Raw genomic sequence first — 21,212 nt, 5'->3', positions numbered from 1 at the left:
TATCCCTTGGGTAAATTCCTAGCAGTGCTATTGCTGGGTCATAGGGGAGTTCTATTGTTAATTTTTTGAGGAACCTCCACACTGTTTTCCAGAGGGGCTGTGCCAGTTTACATTCCCACCAACAGTGTAAGAGGGTGCCTGTTTCTCCACATCCTCGCCAGCATCTCGTGTTCTCTGATTTACTCATTTAAAATAAAAGCTTTAACTATGTGACTTATAATTACCCTCCCAGAAATCTGTCACAAGGAAATATTAAGAAGCTGGAATCAAAATGTATGCGTAGAGATGTTCCATATATGTTGTTTACAATAGAAAAAGTAGATACCAAACAAGTGACCAGTATTAGAAAAATGTAAAATTAATTAAGGAATAGTTCTATGATAAACTATTAAGCGACTAATTAGAAATGGTATTTAAAGAAGTGTTTCAATGCATGAGAACATTCTTAATATATAATGTTATGCCAAAAAAGATGATAAAAATTGGATATGCAATGTGATACCAATTGTGTGTGTGTGTGTGTGTATGATACATCAAAATGTGAACTCTAGTTAGTTTTAGGTGGAATTATAAGTAATCTGTATTTATATTTATAAACTCACCTGCTTTTTCTAAATCCTTAGATGGACCTCAGGTTGCCACATGTAGTTGTGCGGTTGTGCACTGAAGAAGGGAACCAAGCCCACAGAGCATTCCATGTCATGGACCCATGCACTACCTCTGTTCAGAAAGGATGACTTTTAGTTTTTTAAAATATTTAAGTTTGTTTATTTTGAGAGAGAGAGTATGAGAGGGAGAAGGGCAGAGAGAGAGAGGGAGAGAGAGAACCCCAAGCAGGCTCCATATGTCAGTGCAGAGCCCAGCCCAACATGGGGCTTGATCTCACAAACCATGAGATCATGACCTGAGCAGAGATCAAGAGTCAGTTTACCAACTGAGTCCCCCAGGTGCTCTGAGAGGATGGCTTTTTAAATTCATACAATGGTACCATGAAGGATACTGGTTATTATATTTTTATAGTAAAAAAAAAAAAATGGAATCTAAAAAATGAATAATACCATCAATACCAAGGCTGGATAAGAGTCTATGTGAAGCCCAAAGTCTCTTTGTAAAAAGAATATAAACTTTTATTATAGAATTGGTGACTGATGTGGATTTCAATTTAGAATGAAAAAATAAAACACACACACACACACACACACTCACACACATCCTGGAGGTTTAGAGATTAGTTCTTTTCTCTCTGGCAACATAGCAGAAATGCTTACATGGAAGTGCTTTCTGGTTGCAGTCTGGCTCCCCTGCCCATAGATGCTTCACCGCCCTCAGCAACACTCAGCTGTCTTGGGGATCCACGCAAGTGAAGGACCCTGGATGAAGCTTGTGTTTCACTAGCACCACAGAAGATCTGTCTCTGATCTTTAGAGAAAGAAAAATTGGATAAACTCACAGCCAGATGCTATTTTCACAAGTACATTTACAAACAAACAAACAAACCAACCAACCTCTGGGAGTCTACAACAGCTTCTTAAGGCAGAGAAATGGTCTAGAATTCAGAGCAGATATGTCCCTAGTGAACCACTGAGAATACTAAACTAAGTTCCTGTCACAGAAAAGTAATAGCAAAAGAGTGCTCCTTTAGTTAAAACAAAACAAAACTAAAGCCCAAACAACAATCAGATCAGACGTTCATATAAATACTACCAGTCAAAACACAACTGCCAAAGTATCATATAGACCAATGGTTTTGCAACAATTTAAGAATTTAAGAAGGTAAATTTAACAATTTAAGAAGGTAAATTTTTTGAACCAAAACTTATGCTGAACTCTAATACATAGATAAGTATTTTAAATGTTACCAAAAATGTATAAAAACATCTAGAACTACAACTGTCTTCAACATATTATTGCAACATGCACACTATGCATTCATATCTCAACTGACTATTAAACTATTTTAAAGTTGACAATGGCATATGTAGGCTACCCAATTTTACATGTTGGACATAATGCCCAAATTGCCAAAAAAGACCAGTACAGAGTTATAATGTTCTTATTCAGTAACATCCATATAAGATATTCAAATTTATGCACAGAATGAGAAAAAAAAACACTGTAAATAAGATTGGAAAACAAATTACATAGTCTGGAGGAAATATTCACACACATATAACAGATTGTATATATATAATTGGGATTCCAGAAAGAAAAAAAAAGAAAGGGACAGAAGAAGTATTTGAAGAGATAAAGGCTGAAATTTTTTCAAAATTGTTGAAAGATATCAACCCACAGATACAGATCAGCAAATCCCAAACAATCTAAAAACAACATCAACAACAAATCCACACATAGGCACATTATAGTCAAACAGTTGAAGACAAACAACAAACTAAATCAGAAAATCTTGAAAGCAAATGGAGGCTTCTAAAAGTGGGATGAGGCACATATTATACAAGGAAAGAATAATAAGAATGAGAACTAGCTTCTCATCAAAAATAGTGGACAGATGACAATGGCATGACATCTTTAATTCTAAAAGAAAAAAACCTGTCAACTCTTGAATCCTAGATCCAGTAAGTATATCTTTCAAAATTGGAGGTGAAGCAAAAACATTTTTCGACAGACAAAAGTTGAAATAATGTTTCTCCACAGACCCATACCACATGAAATGCAAAGAGAAATTTTTTTTGTTTTGGGTTTTTTTTTTTTTTTTTTTGGTTTTTGGGGGTTTTTTTTAGTAGACTTCATACCCAGCACGGAGCCCAGTGCAGAGCCTGAACTCATGACCCTAAGATCAGGACTGAGTTGAGGTCAAGAGTCCGATGTTCAAGTGACTGAGCCACCCAGGAGCCCCAACAAAGACAAGTCCTGCAGGCTGAAGAGAAATTGTGTCAGATGAAAAGCTGGCTCCACAGGAAGGAATTAAGCACTCCAGAAAGGGAAATATGTCAGTATATTGAACATTGTTTTCAACATGTTTTCATATATGTGCATTATGTCTAAATTTCTTTAAAATACTTTCAATTATTTACCATAAAAATAGCAATGCATTGTGGGGTGTATAGAATAGGCAGAAGTACAATAAGGTGGCAAGAACAAGAGCACACAGGATTAAAGGATGATAATTGGGAAGTTTACTGTTCTGACAATACAGAGAATGGAAGAAATGCAGTATTTCAGGAAATTATCACCAAGAACCTGCCAGAACCAAAAAAAGATAAGCATCCTCAGATTGAATGAGTGCCACTATTCATATACACAACATAATTTTCTTTAACTCAGTCTCTAGACATCATAGTAAAATTTCAAGACCTCAACAAGACATACAAAATACTGAAAGAAAACTATGCTTTAAGAAAGAAGAAAAAAACATCTTCAGACATTCAAATCTCAGAAAGTTTAGCACTCACTGGTGATCTTCTAAAGAAATACTCCAGAATGTACTCCAACAGAGAAACAAAGGAACATAGTAGGAAGGAGTGGGACATAAGAAATACTTATTTGTTTTAAGTTTATTTGAGAGAGAGAGAGAAAGTGAGAGTAGGAGAGGAGCAGAGAGAGAGAGGGAAAGAGAGAGAAGATGCTTAAACCAACTGAGCCACCCAGGCGCCCCAAGAAACATTTATAAGCAAAGAATACAATGAATGGATTCATTCTAAATAAGTATTTATTTAAAAGGACAGTCAGAGCTATTTAGAAGTAACATTCTGGATCATATGAACATTGAAAGCAGAGGAAGCACAAAGAGAAGTAAATGTTCTTGTCTGGACCTAGAGAGGGACACAGACTGATTATAACTGTTGTCTTTATTACAAAAATATATACTCATGGATATGTAACAAAAACTACAATGTTAAAAAAAAAACCTTAACCAATAAAAGAATAGAAATGAAGCATATAATTTTAAACCAACAGAAGGGAAAATGGAATAAAGAGCACTTCCTAACTTTATGTTTGTAACAGCACAGAAAATTACATAGAAGGATAATACCAAACTTACCTGTGTGTTTCCATGTGTGTATGTTTCTGTGTAAACACGATGTGCGTCTATGTGTATATTTGGTGTGAGTCTTTGTGTATATACCTCGGTGTGTCTATGTGTACATATATTGTGTGTGTCTGGATATATAAATATTATTACATATCATTTTTCTTCATAAAAATATGATCTCACTCTACTGATTTTTTTTCCTTTTCTACATAGCATGCCATAAATGTTATAGGTGACTTAGCAATCAACAGCCTTGAGGGCAACAAAGCCAGAAGCTCGATCATCTCAGGACCCATGGCTCACTATGAATGGTCCTGGAAAAAATGGTGGGAACTGGGAGACCTGATTCATTTGCTCCAAGGAACAATGTTGTAGGTGGGCTGCTAACATTGAGCACAAACCCAGAGCTGAAATATCAACAGTTCTAGCGCTGAGTGCTCCCATGGGGAGCAGAGGCCCTAAGTGCAAGGAAAAGAAGGCTCAAGTTCCCAAATCCTGATCAGCTGAGCAGTATAGTGGTTCAGAGTATTTCCTCCAGAGACAGACTGCCTGGGTTCAAGTGCTTACTACCTGTACAACTTAATCTTTCTTTGCCTCTGTTTTGTCATCTGTAAAATGGAGATAATAATGGGGCCTCCCTAATAGGGGTGTGGTGAGGATTAAATGAATGTATATCACTCGAATGATGCCTGCCTCATAAATAGCATTCTGTAATTGATGTGATATCTAGGATTCAGGGACATAGACAGAGGCATGAATGGAACAGAACCAGCCATGGTCTAATGCTTGCTAGGGTTGAGTGATGGGCACATAGGGCTCTACTTTTAGGGTATTTTCATATTCTATATAATAAAAATGCTTTGTAAAAAAAACTCTATAAATAGTAGCTGCTATGATAGGAAGTGCCAAAAAGAACTGTATATTCACTTTGGTCACAATTGTGTGAGAAATTTCTCATTGTAATGAGAAAGACAAGGTGTCATATACAAAGCAGCTGTTAGACAAAGGTACAGATATAATCTATTCTTGCTATGTGGTATGACCTTAGAGGCTTTATCAAGGTGCTGACTGTCCCGCCCTTCCTCCAACCCCTAAAATCTGTCTCACAGGCAGCCTCATGGATGCCTGAAACATTCCCATGAAAACCTCAGCTTAAGCCTTTATAACCTAGTCAAAAAAGTGGGGGGGGGGTGGAGAAGGGTGAGAGGGAACAGAAATAAATAGCTAAAGCAAAGCTGCTGTCACTGTCCTCATAAAACGCTCTTACGTGTTTATTTTCTTCAGAGAAGATTTTGATGAGAAGAAAAGAGCCAGAATATAAGGAGGCAAAAGAGACTTAGGGAGGCAGGAAGGGAGGGGGACACAGACAGGGAAGCAGACCTCTCTGTCCAAATGGGCTCTATGTCCAAATCCTGAAGGAAGCCCAAGAAATTGTCATAGGATTACGTCTTCCTACTCAAATTGTGGTCTCTAGACCTGCAGCTCCAGTATCCCCTGGAAGCTTGTAGGACACACAGAAACTCAGCCTCACCCTAGACCTAGTAAACCAGACTCTTCTTTTTAACAAGGTCCCAGGTAATTTTCATGCACATGAAATTGTGGGGATTTTACTGCCTAACCCAAGACCTGTATATACTGGCCCTTAACAAATGTCTGGATAGATAGCTTTTCTGAACAGATGGAGTGCTTTTATTCAGCAAGCTTGCATTCATTCTGCATCCACAGGGTGTAAAGAATTGTGTAATGCTGTGGTTTCTTTGGTTCTCAGCCCTTGGTATAAGTTAGAATCACCTGTTCTACTATTAACAATAGTTGTATAGGTCCCATCCTCAGAAATTCTGATTCAATTGCTCTGGGAGGGTCTCAGTCTAAGATGATAGCAGTTGACTTTGTGTTTGTTTGTTTTTTGCAAACCATTTTGTACCAAGTAATAGGACTCCTGGTGAGGCTCTATGGATGAGCCATTGAGCCTACACTTTCTGAAGACAAAGGCAGTGAAGATGCCAGGAGTCAATGCCATAGAAGAAGGGAAAATTTATCCCAACCTAGTATTGTCTTTTTCCTTTTGCAGATGCTCCGGAATCTATGAAGCTCTTGCTGGTTAGTGTGGGTGGCTGGAGGGGAAGGAGGCTGATTTATCTGTCATGGATTTTATAGTTTGACCTTTCTCCAAATAGATTAGCCTGTTGCCTGAGTCATGACCCCTTTGGGGATATGTCTCCTCTAGCCTCTTTTTCTCCTCTTCCTCTTTCCCCTAACACACACGTGCAACAGGGGTCAAAACTTGTCATATAGAACCTGGGTAGCTTCAACTTCTGCTGAGTCTCCTTTCTTTGGCTTTCTTGATCTTAGGGAAGTTAAGTAGAGCAAACCTGTCAATCAGCCTTGACGCTGGGCTTTACATGACTATTCTTGAACCAATCACCAATGTATAGATTCTAGTTAACCCTTTTCTGGTTGGGAATCACTGACTTATGAACTACCCCATCAGTAAGGAGGTGTCCATTAGCATAATTGGTCCAGTTGCATCCCTCAGCCTCCACTACCATAAAATTTAATACAGTAATCGTGTCCTCTGCCTCTCTGTCTTTAACTTGGCTTAATTAAAATTATGCTCCATTGCAAGGTAAGGGCAATGGGAAGGTGAGACTTGGGCCATGGCCTGTCTGTGCATTGTTTTCTCATTAAAAACTTTCAGCAAGACTTAAATGTCTTCACAATAACTCAGAATTCATCAAGGCCATTCAGGTGTCTCAATTCCCTTTCCTTTGTCTTCCTAAGTCTCATTCAGGAATAAGAGAAATGGGAAAATGAAGGATTTGTGAATAACCAAAGCTAAATTCAAGTGAAGAAGTGAATTAATACATGAAAAGCACAGCTTGTGATGAAAGAAAGGGTGTAGGTGAAATTAGCTCTGACTTCCAAATGCTTCGACCAGCGTGAGCATTTAAAACTTCTAAGGGCAGGAAATGCCTGTGCTGAGGTGGTACCACGGAAAGGAGAGGCGTCATTAAACTCCAGGCTGCCTGTCAGAGATGCTCCAGTCTCCTAACTTGCGACACATCTGTGGAGTTTTTGCAGGAGAGCAGGCTGTCACGTTCAGGAAGAGACGGCACCCTCAAACTAACTCCTCCTCCCTTTGATGCCTGTAGAACTTGGCCATTAAAATCTGCCTTGGGCTAAAACTCAGCAGGCAAGTTTCCAGTCCAGGAACAGCTTTGACAAAATTTTAATAAAATTAGAACCAGTCTGGCATTGGGGGATTTGAGTCAGAGAAAAGTTGATCTATATATGAAGATCGAGATGAGAACGGCCAGACTCCCACTGTGGAATGCCACATAGCAGTAACTCTTGGCCTGCTGGCATTCGGCACACAACTACTAGTGTCCTTGATTCTTGAATTTTCTTAGACATTGTTAAGGCATTTAAAAGGCCCCAAGCTTAAAAAAAAAAAACTCCTCTGTTTGGGCAAAGTTCACTCATTTCAGTATTGTTCTGTACTAGCTGGCTAAAGAAGATGAAAGCTTTAAGAAAAACAAAAGTATCTCAAGTCATTTGAGGCATGTGGTTAAGTTTTGTTGTAAATCGATAGAATAATTGCATTGGTTGAAAATGCAAAAGTATTTTCTTTTGAAAACTTGATTATGTAATCCTATAGCCTTTCTATAGGATTCTTGGTCCTTGAAGCAAAGGAGATTGGCTTACTACTGGATATGGGCAGCACACATACCTATATATTTATTATAAGAGATATAGTAATGGCTGTATTTCACTCAAAAACAGAAAGATCAGAGAATTTCAAAATATGCATTCAATCCATTCCATTCCTTTTGCCACTCTCTTTCTAGATGTCTACACCACACAAGGGAACTGCAAGTCACAGTCCTGTCCCTTGCCATTTGTTGAGAATTGTAGCTACTCATAGTGACAGAATCTTGCCATCACTTTGACTTTTGTCCTACATACTCACTATGTTACCAACACTTTACAGAGAAACAGTGGAAGTTTTTCTTTAACACTTAGCCTTGTCTAAGGTTATTAAATAGAAAAGCAACCACCTCCCATACACAATAAGGACCCTCCAAGTTATTTTTTCAAGTATGCCTTATAGATGTATTCTGCCAGCAGAGACTGAAAGATCCCCACTAACATGTCTCCTCTATATCCTGTTCTCCTTGGTCCAGTTGCTCATTTCATGAAAGTCAAAGAGAAGACCATGTTCTAAGAATGCTATGTAAATTATCTAAAATTAGTGAAAGATTATTTTCACCCTGCCCACCCCTACTCTACTGATGCTAAAAAAAGAAGAAGAAAAAGAAAAAATACAAATCAGACTATAAATGGTCTAGCTCCTATGGATGCCTGTAGCCTACTACCAATGGAGAAAATATATTTGCTAAATACTCATCTTTTCATAACTAGAACCACACTCAACCACCATTTGATCCTTTGGGGATTCAAACTGGCAATAGTAACATTAAAATTGAATTTTGTTGTTGTTGTTTTTCTTTTGTTTTCAACACACAAAAAAACCAACTCTATTGTGATGGTTTAATCTATGTTTTCTTGCTGCATTGGCAGATTTATTTGTGTATTTATGTGCTTTTTCCCCATTTTTCCTAATGTCATAGTTATAGGCAGTGTGCTTAACCTCCTTATGAATTCCAATGCCAGAGTTAATAGCAGCAAAGGCTTCCAGGACAAATTCTCCTAAAAGCACATCCTGACTCTCTAAGTCAGCTCGTCTCCTTAAGTGTAACACTTTTAAGTGTTCCTAACAGAAAATTCATGTTTAACATTTCCTTGGGTTTCACATTCAGGAGATCCTTTTGCATGAATGCCATAGCTACTTTGGGCCACGATCAGGAAAATCTTTATTGTGAGCATTTTCAGAATGTTTCATTTCTTGGATGTATTTTCAGACCTGACTAGTTGTTATGCGTTGACAAAAGCCTGTCAATTGGTTGGGTGGGTTTTTTTTTTCCCCATCGTATTTTGGACCAGAACCCTCAAGATCTCATGTGCCCATTAGTCCCTGGCTAGGGCCAAAGATCAGTTGACTTCCCACAGAGCCAAATATGGAGAATACAAAACAAAACTCACTGGACTATACAGCAGGAGGAAGAAGAAGGATGTTTCACTTTCAGAGCAGCTTAAACTAGACTGTATCCCCACGATGCAGGAAGAATCCCTCCCACATTGTGCACATGTTTGAAAGGCTATGGCAGTTGGTATTTTGTCATCAGTATGCTCAGCTCATGCCCAGTAGTAGGTAATGTGTGATCCCTGATCTTACATTACCTTCAATCTAATTGAAGGAATAACTACTGACACCTAAAATGACTAGTAAATTTCTGGCAACGGGTGCTAAAATAATTTTTTTCAAAAATGCCTTGATTCATAATGGTTTTATGTAACTATCTACTATAAACATGGCATCCTGAATAATAGCCCTTGTTGCCAATTTTAATTCAAGACTTCTAACCATCACTAATTTCTCATTAACCTCCCAGTCAGTGAGATTCTGTTAGAGGTTGATGGAATGATTTTTTAAAAATATAGAATGATGGGACCCCAAAAGATACTAGCAGCTGTCAGTATACTGTGTTCTAGTTATGTTGACTTAGAGATGACTATTATGACTCAATAAATCTATTATTGGAATCAAAACTTTTTTTAAGTGACTTACTGTTGTAACTGAACAAACCCCACATATCCAAAAAGTCATGTGGCCACAGTATCACATGAGGTGGTGAAATGTCAGCCACAGACATCCACCCAAAAACACTTAGTGTTCACTTGCACAATCAAAACAAACTTATTAAGCACTACACTATGCCAAGCAAAGTACAGAGACGAATGAAAACAAATGGTTAAGTAATATACCAAGGAACAAATTAATAAAATACAGTATGATAATTACTATTAGCAAAAGAATCTGAAAGTATTATAGGAACACTTATAGGAAAGAAAAACTCTTTTTAGAAGGAATCAGGAAAGGCATAAACTTTAGGAGCTTGAGACACACATTTCCAAGAGAGTGGCTTGGCACAGTTGGAAAAAAGGGCATGGGGGAGGCATGGGGCCATGGCTAGGAAAAGATAATTGCAGGGTTGTGCCCTCTTAAAGGGCTAGGAATAAAACTACTAAATTCTTTAAACAGAAGAATAAGGTGATTAATGAGTAAAGGATCTATAGACAGAGAGATATGAGGTAGGCAAGGAAGGCCACTATTACAATAACCAGAGAAAGACAAAAAGAGAACCTAGACTATTTATATATTTGTTTTCATTGTATTCCAGAGAAAAGTGAAGTTAACTTTTTATGTATCCAAAGATACATAATTAAGGGGCATAAAATAAATGTGGAACCAATGAAAAATAAAAAACAAAGATCAAAAGGCTCCATTTGGGGTAGAGCCACAAATCAAGAGTTAAAAATAAATTGCTCTATATATTTGTTACTGATTGCTTAAGGGAAGTAAAACTCACTCTTCTCAGTATTGACACAAGACAGGAACATCTCACAGAGCAAAAGGAGGTCTCTATGAAGTCATGAGCAACACCCTTGATAATCTCTTTTCGGCTAGCTCTCTGCAGATCTGGTTTGATACAGAGTTCGATTTCATCTTCAAGACACCCTTCCCTCCATTTCCTGGGCCGAACTCTTAATAAAAAATGGATGTCCAAAGCAGGAAAGGGCTTCAACTAACAAGAGTCTCAAATTACTCTATGCTGCCATTAATCACAAGTTTTTTGTCTTAGTAGATGATCAAGTTCAAGAAATGACTGATATCTCTTCTAAAGGTTGAGTATGCCTCTTCATAAGAATGGAGAAAACATAGGGGTGCCTGGGTGGCTCAGTCGGTTAAGCATCCGACTTCGGCTCAGGTCAGGATCTCACGGTTCGTGGGTTCAAGCCCCGCGTCGGGCTCTGTGCTGACAGCCAGCTCAGAGCCTGGAGCCCATTTCAGATTCTGTATCTCTCTCTCTCTCTCTGACTCTCCCCTGCTCATGCTGTCTCTCTCTCTCTCTCTCTCTCTCTCTCAGAAATAAATAAAACATTGAGAAAAATATAGAAAAAAAAAGAATGGAGAAAACATAGTAGAAAACCCTTCTGTACTGGAAGTGAACCAAGGGAGGGTGCAGACGGGTAAGGGACGTCCTAAAAAGAGGCATAGGTAATGAAGATGGAGAAAAGAACAGATGTTTGAGAAATATTTCCAAGGCACTAATTAATAGAGCTATTCACCAACTGGATTTGGAATATGGGAAGAAAAGAAAGTAGAGTTGAAGTTGCCTTCAAAGTTCTTTCCTTGGACACTTGGATGAATGGTGGTGACAAAAGAAACGAAATAGGAAAAGTATAGGTAGAATTTTTGTAGAACATGAACATGATTAAATCCAGTTTTGATAAAGTAACATTTGAAGTAATTTGAAGTAATATGTTCTCTGAAAGCAGTTAGGTTTAGTGAGAGGTCTGGAATGAAATGAATTTATAGATTGCTAACCTTTTGGAAGCAGGTAGAGACCTAGTAGTGTATGAAATCATCTTGGGGAAACTTAGGGAGTAAAAGAAGAGAAGATGGGAGTTGGGGGGAAAATAGGGTGAGAGGACCAAGGGGAGTATACTAGAAAAGAAACAGTGAGGGTTAGGCAGATGACAAGGAGCTGTGAAAAGGGTCAAATAAATAATTCAGAAATTGAGAACTTCCACTAGGGAAGGGTGGTATTGCAGAAGCCCATGGAGGAAAAGGCCAATGGAGCCATCCTTACAAAGGTTTCAAGAGGGATAAGGATCAAAAAAAAAAAAAAAAAAAAAAGCCATAGGGTCATCAATAATGTTAGTTATAACAGTTTCCGTGGAAGTTATCTAGAGATCAACTCTACAGGCCTGATATATGGTAGAATGCAAAGGAGTGGAGAAGGCATGTGTGGGCTACTCATATAATAAATCTGACAGTGAAGTGAGGAATGAGGATAAGGTAGTAATCTGAAGAAGGGGAAGACTCAAGCAAACATTTTTGGTTGACAGAGGTTATCAAAATAAGGTTACTCACAAATAAGTCTGTGAAATTCCCTCCTAAATCCAACTGTCTAGCATTTCTATCTTCACAAGAAAGTAGTGTTATGAGTAAGGGAAGCAGCAAGTTGCAAAAACAACAAACAAACAAAGCTAATGTGCTGGCTTCAAGGAAGAGGGATTTGTTTGTCTTACATGACAAGAATACGTAATAGTTAGGGCTGGGGCACAATGGAATCAGGAGCCCAGACTCTTACTATCTTTCTGTTCTGCCATTTGTTACAAGATGATTGTTGCACCTTGGGGCTGTCCATCCATTTTGCAGAAAGGAAAACAAAAAACAAGGGCAAAGAGTAAAAGGGACATGACTACTGAGTCTGTCTCTTTTTCTCAGGAAAGGAAAAACTTTCTCAGAAACCTCACTGAATTACTTCTGCTTGTATTTCATCGGCCAGAATAGTGTCACATTGCCACCACTAGCTAGAAGTTGACTAGGTAGAAGGGAGTTATGGATAAAAGTTAGGTCATCCTTCACTATCTCTCACAAAGATGTCTGTCACCCTAGTGAATGATGAAAAAAGTAGGTGAACAAACAAAATTAAAACAAAAAAATATATAAAATCTGCCTTAAAAAAAAGACAGGGGTAATTATATGCTTTCTCTACCTACCTACTCAATGAAGAGAGCTCCCATAGATAGAGTTGAGGAGTTTGTGTTAAAAAGACCATTGTCATTGCCTTGACCTTGGCAAATGGAAGATCACTATCCTAGACCCCAGCTTTGAATCATATACAATTAGATAACGGCTCATAGTCTTCTTCTTGTTGCAGACATCTAAAAATTCATGGTTGCCACCCTTCCTATCTCATAAAGATTTGATTCTCAGACTTACTATCATTGTCAACATTACTCCTTAACTAATTCTTAGTGATTTAAATATCCAAGTAGATAATCTTTCTAAGAGGCTGGACTCTTGGTTCCTTAATCTCCTTCCCTCTGAGACCTTCCTCTCCACCCTAACTCAGCTTTTCTTCCTCAAGGTCATACTTTAACTGAGTCCTTACCAAAAGCCACATCATTCCCATAATCCTATTCTAGCTATCCTGTTCTCTGTCCCCCATCTTCTATCTTTCCATCTCTCTCCCTCTAGTGCCTTGGCTCTGAAAATTGTTCCACGGCACTAGAATCTACAATCTATTGGGTTCCACCACCTTTTTACAGTCCACAAGGCCTCATTCCTTTACTTAAAATTCCATAGTTAATCAGTTATTCCCTTGGGTTTGCCCTCAGTTCTCTTGCTCTGTCCTCCCCTTCAACTTAATTGACAAAACCCAATCTTGATTGACTCTCTCTACCTACTTAGGTCTGTATCCAAAGTGTTGAATATGACTGAAGAAAAATACATTTTGAATAGATTCACTTGAAATGCTTACCCACCAATAGCAAGAGAGTCCTGAATACTTCTTAGTACTCCTACTTCCAGCATTTTGCTGTTCCATTCACTTTTCTACCACGCTAGACAACTATTCAATACTTTTCCTCTCTTTTCAAATTTCCAACCTCTTCTCCCTATCCATTCTCATTTTTAGTTGATTACCACGCTTCTTATTTATCAAAAAGAAAATAATGGAAATCAAAAGAGAAATTCCATGTTTCACTGCCACTTCTCCCCATAATACTCTGCTCTTAATATCTGCCTTCTGCCTGTTGCTATGGGTGAACACCGCAGGTCAATGTTTAAGGTCAAACCCTCTGTTCTCCCTCTAGTTGTTACCGATCTTGTCTACTCCAAAACGTTGCTTAATGATGGCCTCCATCTCATCTGAGTAATCTGTGTGACCTCTTTTTAAAATCATTTCTATCAGTGTTCAAATATGCTGAAATTTCTCCCATCTTAAAAAAAAATTGTTGGATTATCATACCCCCTCCAGCTATCGCCTAAATTTTCTGTTTCCCTTTGAAGGAAATATCAGAAAAGAGTTTCCTCTTCCCATTGTCCCAAACTTCCTTTCCTTATTCTTTCTTGAACCTATTCCAATAGGACTTTCATTCCAGTCATTTGGCTAAAACTCTTTTCTAGGTTACCACTGACTTTCAAGTTGCTAAATCCCTGGTCAACTTGGGCCTCATATTGCTTGACCTATCAGCAGCAGGTAACAGGTAGTCACTCCTCTTTGACATTTTCTTCCCTTGGGTTTAGGGACATTAAACCTTCCTAATCTCCTCTTAAATCACTGGCTTCTCTCCCTGGCTGATTCCTCTCCTCTTTGCAAATTCTAAACAGTAGGTCACCCCCAGGTAACAGCCATCAAAACTCATTTCTTTTCCATGTGTACCACATTGCAAGATAAAAAAATCTCATCTGGTTACACAGGTTTAACTCCAGGTATAGACACAATTCCTGACTTTGCATTTTGAGCCTGGTCTACCCCCCACATTTCTAGACTTATACCTATAGCTGCCTATATGACATTTCCACCTGGATATGTCAAACATAAGATGTCCAAAAACTAAATCTTATCTTCCCATCCCTCCTCTCCAGCTTCCCTGCATACTCCCCTACCTCAGAGGAAAGCAACATCATCCTTCCAGTTGCTCAGGACTAAAATCTCATGGTCATCTTTGACTCTTTTCCCTCTAAGCTCATATCCAATCCATCAGCAAATCCTGTTGACCTTTAAAATCTCTCTAGGATTTGGCCCTTCCACAATACCTCCACTGCTACTACTCTGGTTCAAGCTGCCATCATGTCTTGCCTGAATCACTGTCATAGCTTCCTAACTTATCTCCTGCCACCACCCTTGCCCATCCTTTAGTCTACACTCAACATGGTGCCAGAGTGATCATTAATTATATCTCTCAGAGGAAAAGCAGTAGCATTCGAAATTCTTAGCCTTCTTCGTGATGTGAATCTCTTTGGCAGACAGTTGAAGTCCATAGATTCCTTCTCAAAATAACATTTTTGGGGCGCCTGGGTGGCTCAGTCAGTTAAGCGTCCGACTTCGGCCCAGGTCATGATCTCACGGTTCGTGGGTTCGAGTCCCGCGTCGGGCTCTGTGCTGACAGCTAGCTCAGAGCCTGGAGCCTGCTTCAGATTCTGTGTCTCCCTCTCTCTGACCCTTCCTTGCTCATGCTGTCTCTCTCTCTCTCTCAGAAATAAATAAAAAACACTAAAAATTTTTTTAATTAAAAAAAATAACATTTTTAAGTGCATAAAAGACAGGGAGTTAAAAAAGAAACAACCGTATTGAAACACAGTGAACAAAAATTAAGTCCAAATTTGTGATATGTGAATACATGAATTTATTACCTTAAAAAACAATGTCTAGTAGACCCTGAGTATGAGTTTTTGCTCTGGACAATCTGGTCCCTGCTACCTCTCTGACCTCAGTTCCTACCACTTCCCCCAGTCATTTGGCTCAAGCCACCCTGGCCATTTTACTCATCCATCAGGCATGCTTTTTGTCCCAGAGACTTGGCATTTTCTGTTCCCCAAATATCTGCATGGGTTATTCCTGTCCCTCCTTCAGATATCTGATCAAACATCACCTTGCCAGAAATGCCTTCCCTGGCCTCTAGGTTTAAAATGGCAACTCTCCTCCTATACATATGCCTTGGCACAACTTTTCCTGCTATACTTTCTTCATAATATTTATCACCACCTAAAAGAGGGCAGACAGACAAATAGATACATAATGCCCTGGTTAATTTTTTGTCTCTCTCTCTCTCTCTCTCTCTCTCTCTCTCTCTCACACACACACACACACACACACACACACACACACACAAATATAATAATATAATTTCCATTAGGGCAGAGATTTTTATCAGTTTTGTTTATTGCTGTATCTATAGCACCTGGAAAATTATTGGTACTTAATAAATATTTGTTGAAAGGACAAATAAATAAGGTGAATTTCTGCCTCCCAGATGAGTGTCTCTGAGGGCTGCCTCCTTTTGAGCCAAAATAGCCTTCCTCAGGGAAGTGATTGCCAACTTTGTCCAGGGTTTTGTAACATCAAAATATCCACTGTCATAAAGTCCCCCAAATGAGATTGATTACTTTGAAAGCCACAACCTGGCTGCACAGGCACTAGACTGAGTCTTTGACTTGGGTGTCTGACCATTTGGATACTTCCCTTGGTGTTAAAGGAGAATGGCCTGGTCATGGCCATTCTTTCTCGTGTCAGGGCCTTTTAAATAAAGTTCCACTCCAGAGACCTAATATGAAAGGAGAGGAAAGAAAACTCAGTGATAGATAAGATACTACAAGAGACTGTCAGAATCTTCACAACAGAAGAAAATAATGCTCAGGGTACTATCGATGAACACAATCATGAAAGAGTACACCATTTTCTTAACTGAGGCACCATCCAATCTATGTACAGTGGCACAACATATTTCTCCTCCAAAGATGCCAATTTCAAACTATGACTATTGATCTATATCTAACCTTGAAAATTAATGATCCCAAAGAGAAAAAGTGACATTGAATCGTTGGAGAATTTCAGACAATAAAAATAAAACTAAAGGGGTTGTGGCAAGTTCTAGACTTAATAAGTGTGCCTGTTACAGTTTTTAATCCATTGTGTTTCACATGACATACAGAATTAGAACAAATGGGCTTTGTTTGTTTTAGTTTAGTGGGGCTTTTGTTTTGTTTTACTTTGAACCACTTCCATGTGAAACTCTATGGAGCCATCCTGTTTTTCAATGTATCTTTTGGTGATTAGAGGGTAAAAAAAAAAAAAGAATGAATCACCATAGAGTATCCAGGAATACAATATCATTCAGGGAGAGATCGTTCTTCTTTTCTTTCTGTAGGCCCATATTCCTGCAAGAATGCCAGTTTCTCTTTTGCTATGTCTTCTGCTTTTACAAGATTTCCTTTGATATTCATTTAATTTAATCCAACACAGTGGCATCCTAGGATTTACTCCAGATCTTACAGTTTTCTAAGATTATCTTTAAAACGTTAGGCCAGAGGCATATCTTATAGAGGGACATATATGACATAAAATGAGAAATATTCTTTGAGACTCCTTCTTGCTCCCCCCAGTTACCTGACTAGCCTGTTGGCCCCTCACCCACTGGCCAAGCAGAAGTTACAGAAGTTACTGAAGACAGAGGTCCCAGGGTCAAATCCACCTAATCCCCACCAAGGTATGAACAAGACAAAACTGGTTTGGCAGCTCTTGTGCCTGGAAGAGAAGAGCACTTTCGGAGGGAAAGAGAGTTTAAGGAGGACATTTGGGGAGCTTCCAGCACTCTGTCCTTGCCCTACTAGCACATCAAGTAGTGGGATGGGAAGCTGCAATTTCTGGACATTTCTCCACTGTATTTTAGGTGGTTTTCAAAGTAGAGGGACTGGAACCAGTTACTCATCTGCAGTTTCCTGGGTGGCAGTATCTGCCAACCTATCCTGGCAAGGCAGCATAATGAGTGAGAGTTGGCACAGATCACCCTTGCACTGTTCACAGAGGCAAGGTAGGTATAGAAAGTGTACCTATGGTTCTCATTGATCTAGGCCAGGCTGGGCCTTGGGAAACAGAAAAATAGAATCCACTTAAGTATGTATTACAGAGAAATTTGGGGCAAGTAATTAGTTATACAGGTGTTGAAGGAGCCAAGAATCAAACAGGGAATGATGAGACAACCCAGAAATTAGCAAAAGTAGGAATAAATACTAGCTCTAGAATGGAGAGACAAAGGATGGAGGTAGTATTACTGGGATACGAGGGCCAAAGACCATAGAGGACCCATCCAGTGGGTGCTAAAGCTACAGAAGACACCCCACGCTGCCAGCAATGCCACCTACAATCCCTTGCCAAACCTCCTATTTGCTGATTCTAGACAAAACCCAGCTGACCTGGGAGCCTGGACAATATAACCTATAGGATCAGTCCCTTGTGGTAACAAAGGATAGCAGGGGAAGGATGACAAATGAGCTCAAGAGTAGAATGCCTGAGACTGGCTCAGGATGGCAGAGTAGCAGAGGCTAGATAGTCACATGCCCCAGACACTTCCGCTGTTGGAAGGAAGAACGTGGTGGGACCCCTGGAGACTGCTCTACAAGGATTAAGATGAAGAAGCAGTACAATCCAATGGCGCTTGACATGTTCAGTCTAGAGAGTACCATCCAACATGCCCCATGAGAAAGCAGACCAGGTACTATTCAGGCCAAGAGAGCCACCTATCAAGATGGCTGGCATCACCAGTACCTGATAGCAGACGAGCAAGAAACCAGTGGCTGGGCTCTGCTCGAAAGTGTTTGATTCCATCTCAGCTTATCAATTTTCTTTCCACTCATGTACCCTCACCTGCAGGAGTTCTTCCTCCCCTCCATGCAATGGAGGTGCAGAGGCAAGCTCAAGGTCCCAGGGGGAGGGAAGAAAACTCCTTGAAAAACAGACAGAAGCCATGAAGTTGATGTTTTAAATTAGACAGTGGATAAGTGTCACAGCACCTGATTTGGGCTAAATATTCATTTGAAATGAGACTATTCTAAACCATAAGTGACTTTAAATTTTTAGGATCCAACCTAATTTCACAGTTTGGATGAAATAGAGTATCCTCTCTCCCAAGAGGGAATGGGAACTTGTCAAAGAAACATAAGTGTTCCCACAAAGGAAACTGAGCATTTGTTTGCACACAGCTGGGAGGTGACTATTCAGTGATTCCCAGTACACCAAATGCACAGGACACACTTAAATCACAAAAGAAAAGCATCTTGAGAAGATGGATTTTCATCACTGTAGATGTTAGCAGGCACGGCAGGCAAGCAGTGTATGCAGTATGATGGGCAAGAACCACCCTCCTTTTTCCTATGATCAATCCAGGAAGATCTCATGGAGCAAAGAGACCCTTGTAATTTTTTTTTTTTTTTTTTTGGTATAATTAGGGCTACTGACTCAGTAGAGTTGGGGAATGGAAATTCTGGGCAAATAATGCTCTTTACAGAAAGTTCAAAGACAGTAGTGAGAGTGAATGGGTCAGAGGTGTGTGTTTATTAAGCTCTTGTCTCTTAGCTGCAATCCACTCTTCCGTGCTCTGCTTTGTAATGCTGGGGCTGGGAATTCAGCAAACCTATTTCACTTTTGCTTGCTGATCTTTTTAGGTGCTCCCAGAGGCAAACTTATAAAGAGACTGGAAAGGAAGGGAAAAGGGACTTGCTCATTCCTGATTTGGTTTTTGTTTATATTGTTTCTATTCCACGGCCTTTATCTTGGCAGTAGCTATTGGTCCCAGTTCCCAGAGTTCTTCCAGGGCTACTAGACCTTCCTCAGAGTTCCCCATACCAGTTGGCCAGGGCCCCTCCTCAGTGGCATAGGCCTTAGCTCTCTGTGTATCCCTTTCTCCAAGGTTCTGGACTCCTAATCACCCCAACCTCTTCCCTCTGTTCCCTTACCTACTTTCTGTAGCCAAGACTTCTGGGATGCCTCAGTATTCCCTTTATATATATTTTAGTCCTCCAGCACCTGTTTCCCTACTCCTTATTAAATTCCATTTAAATGAAGAAAGATGTACTGTGCTTGTCTTAACTGGATGACAAAAATCTGTACACAAAAGTTCAAAATATGAAAGTTTCTATAGCAGGTTTACAATGGGACAGAGGATCATAGATTTGTGTATCAAGTGCCCTTGTTGGGTGACCTTTAGGCAAAAGTGAGGTCATTTATAAAAATCTCGAGATTTGAACTTGTTGGGTGGAATTTCTGCAAACTGAACACACAGAAACAAGTGGAACTGCTCAGGGTCCTGATCTGTCATTAACACGGCCATCAACCCCAGACAGAATATGAAGGATCTCCTGCCAATTATGAGAAATGCCTTAGAAATGACCTGGAAGAGAAGACAGCCCAGCAATGATGCTATTGCTTGTTTGAGAGGATTTAGAGCATAGAAGTGGCCCATTGGATCAAGCAGCAGAGAGACCAGAAAGACTCACAGAGAAGAATTTCCGCGTGGGTTTAGGAGCAAGAGGATCTTCAGTGATCTTAGTAAATGTGGTCTCTGTGGAGCGGGGGTGGCAGAGGCTGGTGTGGACAGACTCCAGTAGTGAGTCAGGGCAGCTTTTTGATGCATCATTTCATTAGTGCTTGGGAGTAGCTGCTAGGTGGAGAGCCACGTGGTGTCTGCTAATGCTGACCTCCCGCACTCATGTCGGCACTGATTGCAGTTTGTGCACAGCCTGGTGCATGAACTGAATCTCATAAGAGGTCTGGGAAATCACATTCTCCTCTACTCAAAACTCATTGTTAAGTAGACTACAAAGCATTTTTCCCTCCACTCCCAGTGGCCTAAATCCAGCTGATGCTCCAGAATCGTTTAGTACTAATCTCCCCTTTCCTACTACAAAAAGTATTAAAATGCATCCTAACACCACAGAGAGATTTTCTCATCCCTATTGCTCAGTTAGGGAAAGGAGATGGATTTTCTCAGTCATGTGTAATTTCACAGAGGATGGGCAATATCTGGGGCTCTGGGGTTGAATTGGGGGGGGAGGAGGGGACTTAAATCCTAGCTGGGGCCCAGAAACTTACTTAAGCTCTCTGACCTACAGTTTCTTCATCTGGATTGTAATAGAGATGATATTTTCCCCGGAGAGCTGCTGTGGGAAATAACTAAACAAGCATCTAGAACTGAGTCTGGCATAGAGTAGGTCTTTGGTCAATGGGAATCTTGTTAGTATTTTCAGGGAGGAGCCTATTTAAAAGCAATAGATTGCCTAGCTATATCTCTCAAAATTCCTTCAGATAAAATAAATATTTAAACTCTGTTTCATATGCTCTGGGAAGATTTGCAAGTAACTAGATCTTATCTTTTAGCATAACCTTCTGATTATGCATTAGTTCATTCTCCATCACCCCCTCAAAACAGGATCATGGCTGTGGCTGCTCTCCATAGATTTCTGGGTCTGGAAGAATTTAGGAATTTTGGGAGTTAACTGAAAGAAATGAGGGAAACACTTCAGGGTAGAGGCCCCACTCTCTCTGCCATCTTTGGGGACTACATTTAGAGATGCCCCCACTAAAGAGGTGTGAGGGACACGTGCAATTTTCCACTCCAGCAACTATTCTCCTGTCTTCCTGCAAAGGCACTGATTTGTTGGGATTGTTTACTTGGGGTTTGCTTGTGGTGATCCATCCTCCCTGACTCAGGCCAACAGGCTGTGAGACTCTACCTATACCTTATGTTT

The 21,212-nt window shown here is 39.8% G+C and overlaps 1 long non-coding RNA gene across 5 annotated transcripts in view; it reads right to left on the bottom strand.

The window, feature by feature from the left end:
* LOC120247452 overlaps nucleotides 1–21,212 on the bottom strand; it is a 119,017-nt gene that overhangs the window by 28,524 nt on the left and 69,281 nt on the right. For 4 of the 5 annotated variants that reach the window (XR_005532315.1, XR_005532312.1, XR_005532316.1 and 1 more), the window contains one exon: nucleotides 1,269–1,419. This is a non-coding gene — a long non-coding RNA (uncharacterized LOC120247452). Of the gene's footprint in view, nucleotides 1–602; nucleotides 721–1,268; nucleotides 1,420–21,212 lie in introns of all 5 variants that reach the window. The other variant, XR_005532313.1, reaches the window with a different exon arrangement.

This window comes from Hyaena hyaena, unplaced genomic scaffold (genome assembly GCF_003009895.1).
Source record: "Hyaena hyaena isolate Hyena2069 unplaced genomic scaffold, ASM300989v1 scaffold_522, whole genome shotgun sequence".
NCBI classification, from domain to species: Eukaryota; Metazoa; Chordata; class Mammalia; order Carnivora; family Hyaenidae; genus Hyaena; species Hyaena hyaena.
The sequence above is the reverse complement of the archived record's forward strand: the minus strand, read 5'-3'. Positions and strand labels throughout refer to the sequence as shown.